The sequence below is a fragment of the Falco biarmicus genome, chromosome W (genome assembly GCF_023638135.1).
Source record: "Falco biarmicus isolate bFalBia1 chromosome W, bFalBia1.pri, whole genome shotgun sequence".
NCBI lineage: Eukaryota > Metazoa > Chordata > Aves > Falconiformes > Falconidae > Falco > Falco biarmicus.
Window position 1 is genome coordinate 19,649,875 of NC_079310.1, and position 7,248 is coordinate 19,657,122.

The following is a 7,248-nucleotide window of genomic DNA, read 5'->3' on the forward strand; positions in this document are numbered from 1 at the left end:
TAGTCACTAACAAATTTTGACTACGTTCTTTAAATCAACACTATCACTGAAATCGGGAATCAAACCTCTTGAAACCAATGTAGTATTAAGAAGCAGGCATTCCTTTATTGCAGCGCTGGGTGCTCAGTGGCATCTCCACAAATTAAGCACACCTGTGTAGATTTTACCATTACATTTATACACAAAATTACAAGGTCGTACACTCCCAGTTACAATGATTGGTTAGAAATTTGCATATAATTGTAATATTTGCTGTGTCATCTTTTTCTGTTACTACACTTGCACAGGGGAAGGGTCTTCACCTGGGTAAGGGTCATCTTGACCTGTGGGTGTGATTTTTAGTATTATAATGAAGGTAGTTCACTTCAGGACACCTTAAAAGCAAGTTTTGTTGCCAAGTTGGACAGCTGGATATCAGCCTTGCCAAGCTGTCCAGTAACTCATCCTATACACAATAGAACCTAGGTGCTCTGGTTATGGTCTAGAGAGTAAAGACTAAGGGTATTATGGTCTATAGCATAGGGACTTCAAGTAACAGTCTCGGATAACAAGCAGCACAGCGATTCATACGTCATTGGTTAATAAGTGCTAACATAATTCTAACATGGAGGTTAGTTAACTCCTTAAAATCAAAATGCTCTTATAACTAACTGTTACATAAACACAAAATATAGAAAGATTCAGTAAAATCTTAAGATAATCTGCAACAAGGGAAGTTCTCTTTTCCACTTTTCTATTGAATTAAAGATAAGCTCAAGATTTCAATTAATTTATCATCTTTAACTTTTAGTTCCATTTCTCCTTCTCTAAATGTCTAGATGTTCTAATAAATCTCATCCCAACTAAGATTTTGGTGAATTTGGCATTCTTATTTGTTTTCTTTATTTGTACTTTAAAGGTTTCAGAATGCTTTTTCCTGGCGGCCAGTAGTTCCCACAACTGTATCAAATTCTTTTCTCACTGAAGTTTAACACCAAATAAGTTGCTTTTGTATCCACTAAAAATTCCACCTCGTTTTTCTCTAGTTCCTAGCTTTAATTTAACCAGTGGATCCACTAGGGTTGTTTCCCCAAGTCCCGTCAGTCTAGTTCTAATCCAGTCACCCAAACCCCCTGATGGTTCTTTAGCTTTCAGTGCCCACTTTCTCTACAATATGCACACTGATCCGGTCCCACAGGAGAGGGATTCACCCCTTCACCTCTGCCTGACACTCCTCCTCTGCCTCATCTTCTCATATTAGTCCCTCTACCAGTTTTCACTTTTCCCAAAGCAGCCACCATAGCTGCGACTACAGCATGACCCAGCTTTTCTTGTCCCACCTGCTATACACTTTCCATGCTTCTTCTATCAATTTTTCTACATCACAATTACCCAGTAACAATCAACTCAAACCTTTTTCTACTCCTATTGGATCATCCTGAGAGTCTTTCACAACTGATTTCCAAGCATCTAAATCTCCCATCAAAAATTCACCTTTATTCTTGTCTGACCCTCTGGTCCCATTGCCTGCCCTAAAGGTGCCAGTTACCGGTCCCGTTGCACTACAAATGCGTGCAGCAATTGGGGTAACGTTTTCAGGTCCTTCTGTTCTATTGTCAGCAATAGCAACCCCCTCCTCCTCACTTTCTGAAGGATTCGGGCAGGAGAGCTCTTCCTGCTCTGCAGCGGTTACAAATGCCTGCCTCTGCAACGGCACTTCTGCTTTAACCCTTTCGTACCCTGAATGCAAATCTGCTACTTGTTGCTTTAAGTCTGTGTTCTTACATATCATGCCTTTGCAGGCAAACAGAAAACACCCTGCCATGCGTCCAGCATGATTCAGTCGCACCTTCGAGTGAGTATGGGGTTTTATACAAACTCACCCCAATACTTTAACACTTCCATAGGGTCCTTTACTTCCCCCCACTTCAGGTCCTACATTAGTGCAAGTTTTTATCTCACAACGTGCTTCACCCCGGTTGCTCCACAGGAGGAGCCACAACCTGAGGCTGTTTCTTACAAAACATAGCAATCACATATTACACAAAAAATTCAACAAGAACATCTTTCTAGTTTAGGTCTCAATTTTTCCCTATCCTTTTCTAGAGTCAAAATCAAAGGATTGGGTGGTGCTATATTAATCCCGCACTCCTTCCGCCACACTCTGTATGACTTCTCAATGTGAAAAACATACCTGCATACATTACTTCATCCAATGTTCCTTGTCATCTTAAAAATAGCATTAACTGTAGCAAGGTGTTACATTTTCCTGATCTTCTAAAATATATAAAGGCCACCATTGATTATAATATTTTATCAATGTTTTCAGATTCACACTCCCACTTGGCGCTCCTCCTATATTCTTCCAATGAGCCAAAATACAACCCAAAGGGCTCTTTTTTACTATTTCCCCACTCTGTTGACCTCCCATTTCAACTTTATACAATACAGTTAATAATAAAAATTATTACAAGTTACAGGTTTCAGCACTTTCTTCGTAGCTGAGCTACATCTCAGTTGCACAAAACACACAAAAGGGCCCGTTATACACTCACTCACTCTGCTCACTCAGATAGATAACAAAAATACCATTTTGTAATGGAAATTCCAAACTCAAACAACGTTATGCCATTCCAGAGCATCAAATATAAACAAGAGGTCTCAAATAATACATGGTACCAAATTTTACAACAGATGACAAAATGACCAAAACACATTCTTGAAGAGAACCCAAATTACCATGGCCAAAACACACCACTCCAGAGAAAACCTAAGTTACCCCTCAAGAGGCCCCTTCTTGCTGCTGTATCAAGGAGAGCACCCAAATTACCATACCCAACCTTTCCAGGGGCAAGCACCATCGCTCTTTATCTCGCATAGGACGTCTCCTCACAACTAACAGGTATCCCCAACCCAATTACAACATAACTGGTCCTCCAATGATGGTCCTTGTCTGTCCCTGCCATGATCTGGGTGAGGAGGAGAGTCCTCCCGAGAAATCTCAGGGGCGCCCAGATGAGTCCCATCCTCAGCAGGTCCCGCAGCTGGACAGAGAATGTCCCACCTGGGTCATCAAATTGACATGCGGAATTGAACTCTACAACTTGAGGAGAGTTATAAATCAAGTATGTTTATTGCAGTGCCAGGTACAAGGGGGATCGCTCCTTCTAATTTGCACACCATTTCAACAAGCCAATGGGTATGTCGAAAGGTCCCGCACCTTTCTGAGTGGCACCAAGGGGTTTTGGCAGGGAGCAGTCTGCAGTCCTCCCAGGTGAAGCAAGATGTGTGAATCCAAGTCATGGCATCAGATTATGTCATGGAATAACTGGAATACAAATTTTTGGTCGGGTCAGAAGCAGTTTATTTACTATAGCTATGGGAGAGAACATAGCAGCAGAGAAACAGACTGTTGATGTGAACTCTCCCTGTAAAGTGGATACTTAGAGACACTATGCATAATACAGATAACAGATATGTATAACTCGCATCCTGTTACGTACGCAAGGCCACAGAACTGCTCAAGGTCAGTCTGGAATCTGCTTTCTTTAGCACAGGGACTAATTTATCATAAAGGTTACACAGTGATAATTATTGTTTCAGGAGACAGGGTGAGAGTTCAGTCAAGAGGCCCGCTCAAGCCTTAGCATTTTAATTTCCACGCTGATTATTCAGCTTAGTCATGTGAATACTCTTCCTCTAAAATCAGCATTTAAAAACCTGTTTCAGGATTAATTTAAGCCCCTCAAGTATTCTTATTCTGGAGGAGTCCCTCTCTGCCTACTGTCACTGAACTTTGTCACTGTGACTGTGCAGCTACTTAGCCAGCTTAAAAGGCATATTCCTGCCATATGACTCACACACTCACAACTAAATAAGCAAAATAAAGGTACATTGCATTTTATCGCATAGTTTGTTCATATCCAGTGTGGTGGCTTGTAGAGGGATTTTTAAAGGACCAAGGACATATGTTACCATTGTCCGGGTTGGACAACTCAGGCCTGTTAGTTGAAGCTGCAGAGCAACTTTAAATTGTCCTTGGAACAAGCAGTGGGAAAAAGAAAACAAGCTGTGCACAAACAAGAAGCCAGGTGCAGAGCAAGTCCTGGGAACCGCGAAATCAGCACACTCTCATCAGCACACTCTGATCAGGTGCCTGCAGCATGCTCACCGATCAGCGACACGGACGCCCGCATGGCCAGAGACTTTTATCCACTCACCTGTGTGTAAAGTCGGGTGAGTGGTCGGTTTAAGTTGTAAATATGACCTGTTTGTTTAATAAAGTGAGCACGGCATGTAGCCATATTGGTGTGATTGTCGTGACTTGGCTGACTCTCCACGGGGGACTCTTTTCGTCTGGTGCCCGAACAGGGATCCATTTAGTCGCTTAAATGTGGTTCGCTTAAATGAGGCAGTCTCCGTGCATCGGACCCGAAGGGACGTTGTCCGATTAGGGAGCTGGAGGTCGGAGGCGGGCGAAACCTGGAAGGCGAAAAGTGGAGTCCAGAGTTCGGTGTAGAGCTGCAGATCGCACCCCCGCCAGCGGTAAGACCGCATAGAGTAAATCGCGGCAGGGCTCTCCACTGATATCCTATCTGAGAGAAGGGAGGGCACTAAGGAAGACCGCAACGAGTGCGGCGGGGCTTCTCCGCTCATACCCTTTCTGTGAGAGGGAGGAGCTCTGAGAAGACCACGATGGAATTAGACGCGGCAATTAAACTGTTAACTAGAATCCTCCTTAAGAGAGGGGAGGGCGTTAAAGAAACAGAAGTGGAGACATTAGTTCACTGGGCACGAAAAAAGGATAAGATCCTCGAGCCCGCGTTATTGTTTAGTACTACGGAATGGAGAGAAGTGGAAAATTGCCTCTGGGATACTACAATCGATGGAGGTAAAGAAGGAAAAGAAGCTAAAGCGTTAGGAGCTACGTGGCGGTCGATAGTTAACACTCTGGAAACTATGAAGGCGGGAAAAAAATTAGCAGCGGCAGCCATAGAAGCGTTGGGGGGAGATGTGGTAGAAAAATCAACAGAGCAGAAGGGTGACTCACCAAAGCCTTCTCTCTTGGCTACATTTTTCGGAGTTGGGCATACTCATCCTATGAAGGGTATGTCCGCCCCTGCGTGTTCAACAGTGCCGGAGCTTTTAGATAAGACAGCGGACAAACAGGAAGTTACTCCTCGGGGGTCTGTTGTAACTGAGCCGAAACCGGAAGAGGCAGTTGAGCCTCCCCAGAAAGGAGGAGCAGCGAGTCCTGCTGCACCAATTGGAGCCGTGGGTGGAGCAAGGCCAAAAAGGAGGGTGGCTACAGCTCGTAGGTCAAATGGCGGGGGGGGGGGGGGGGGGAAGGGCAAAAGCGCCGTCCGATGACGTAACCTCCTCGTCCTGAAACATCATCTGACGAATTTGAGGAGGAAGGCAGGGAAAAGCTTTGTGATAACAATACAGAGAAATCCTTACAGGAGGTAATAGATAGATTAAGAAACCTGGAAAAGTGAGTTAAAATGAACCTGCCTACTACTTCAATACATGTAGTTCCTCCAATAAGCCCAACTACCCCACCGATGCTGAACTCGAGAAAAGATCCAATTCTACAGTGTTGGTCTGGTGTTGTTTGTGATGCTATTTTGGAGGGTGATTGGCAGGTGAACTAGCTCGTTAGCTTGTCCAGTAGGGGTTAATAATCTTGATGCACATAATTGGGGCATGATTTATGGAAGGTTAATGATCAGATTTCAGCGATGGGAGTGTTGCAACCTGGTCTTCTAACTCCTACAGTGATCCCTCAGAATTGGCAAAATTGTTGTGATAGACTTGAAAGACTGTTTCTGCACGATTCCCTTACACTCTGATGACATGCAAAGAGCCTCACTAATTATGATTTGCAACCGTTCTGATCCTGGTTGCATGACACCGAAGCCAACAGTCCTCAAACTTGTTCACCAGAGCAGCGGGCTGCCCTAGAAGTTGTGTCCTGCAAGATTCAGACTGGCTGGTGTGGTCGCCGAATGGCAAATCATCCCTTATCCTTTTTGTTTTGTAATGTTGCCACTTCACCTTTTGCCCTTATTTTACAATGGCAAAAGAAAAAAGGGGAAAATATGGCAATCATTTTAGAGTGGTGGTTTTTGCCATTGCAACCCAGTCATCGTATTTTAAGTCGCCCTGAAGCAGTAGCGGCCTTGGTGAGAAAAGGAAGGGACAGGATTGTTGAAATTGATGGGACTGAACCGGCAGATATCAGTATTCCAGTCCGTGGTGATGATTATGAGTGGCTCCTGTGACATTCAACAGCCATACAGGAAGCCCTGATGGGTTATACAGGTGTTGTACACAACAACCAGCCAAATGCCCTCTCTGGAAGATGTTAGAACATTACCAGTGGATTGCGAGACAGTTATGCTCAAAAAGACCAGTTGAAGGGCCAAGGGTGTTTACAGATGCAGGACGAAAGATGAAGAAGGCTGCGTGTGTTTGGCAATCCGATAATCAGTGGCAGAAACAAGTGATCACTGGTGAACCATGGGACAACCTTCAAGCCTTAGAACTGAAAGCAGTGTTTTAGGCATTAGGAAGCTGGAACAACACACCTGTAAACATAGTATCAGACTCATTGTACGTAGTTGTAGTACAGTGCATTGAAGATGCCTTCTTGAGAGAGGCAAAGAACCAACATCTTGGTGAAATGTTTATACAACTGCGTAGTACTCTTCGACAGAGAAAACATGAATTTTGTATTATGCATATTAGAAGTCATCAGTGGACCATTGGGTTGGGCAAAGGTAATGCTAGAGCTGATGAAGCAGTCAGCTGTCTGGCAATAACTCCTCCAACAAATAAGTTTGAAGAAGCTCGTAACAGCCACGAGATGTTTCATCAGAATGCAAAGTCTTTACATCTACAGTATCAAATACCCATAGCAGTTGCAAAGGGTATTGTCCGCTCCTGTCCTCCATGTAGTCATCATGGACCTGGTTTAGGGGTGGGCACTAACCCAAAAGGTCTGAAGGCACTTCAGGTTTGGCAAATGGATGTAACACATGTACCTGACTTTGGGAAGCTTAAGTATGTGCATGTCACAATTGACACCTATTCTCATTTTATATGGACCACTGCACAAACCGGAGAAAAGGCATTACATGTGGAGAGACACTTAATGTCTTGTTTTGCTGTCATGGGAGTATCTGTAGAAATAAAGACAGACAATGGTCCAGCATATAGTAGTCAACAAGTCGCTAGGTTTATGACAGCTTGGGGAATTAAACACGT

At 43.9% G+C, this 7,248-nt stretch overlaps 1 long non-coding RNA gene across 1 annotated transcript; it reads right to left on the reverse strand.

Moving 5' to 3' along the window:
- Window positions 1-3,088: 3,088 nt before the first annotated feature.
- Window positions 3,089-5,218, reverse strand: LOC130141996 (uncharacterized). The gene is made up of 3 exons (XR_008819241.1): window positions 5,030-5,218; window positions 4,200-4,461; window positions 3,089-3,307 (listed from the first exon to the last, which is right to left on the reverse strand). It is a non-coding gene; the product is annotated as an uncharacterized LOC130141996 (long non-coding RNA).
- Window positions 5,219-7,248: the final 2,030 nt, after the last annotated feature.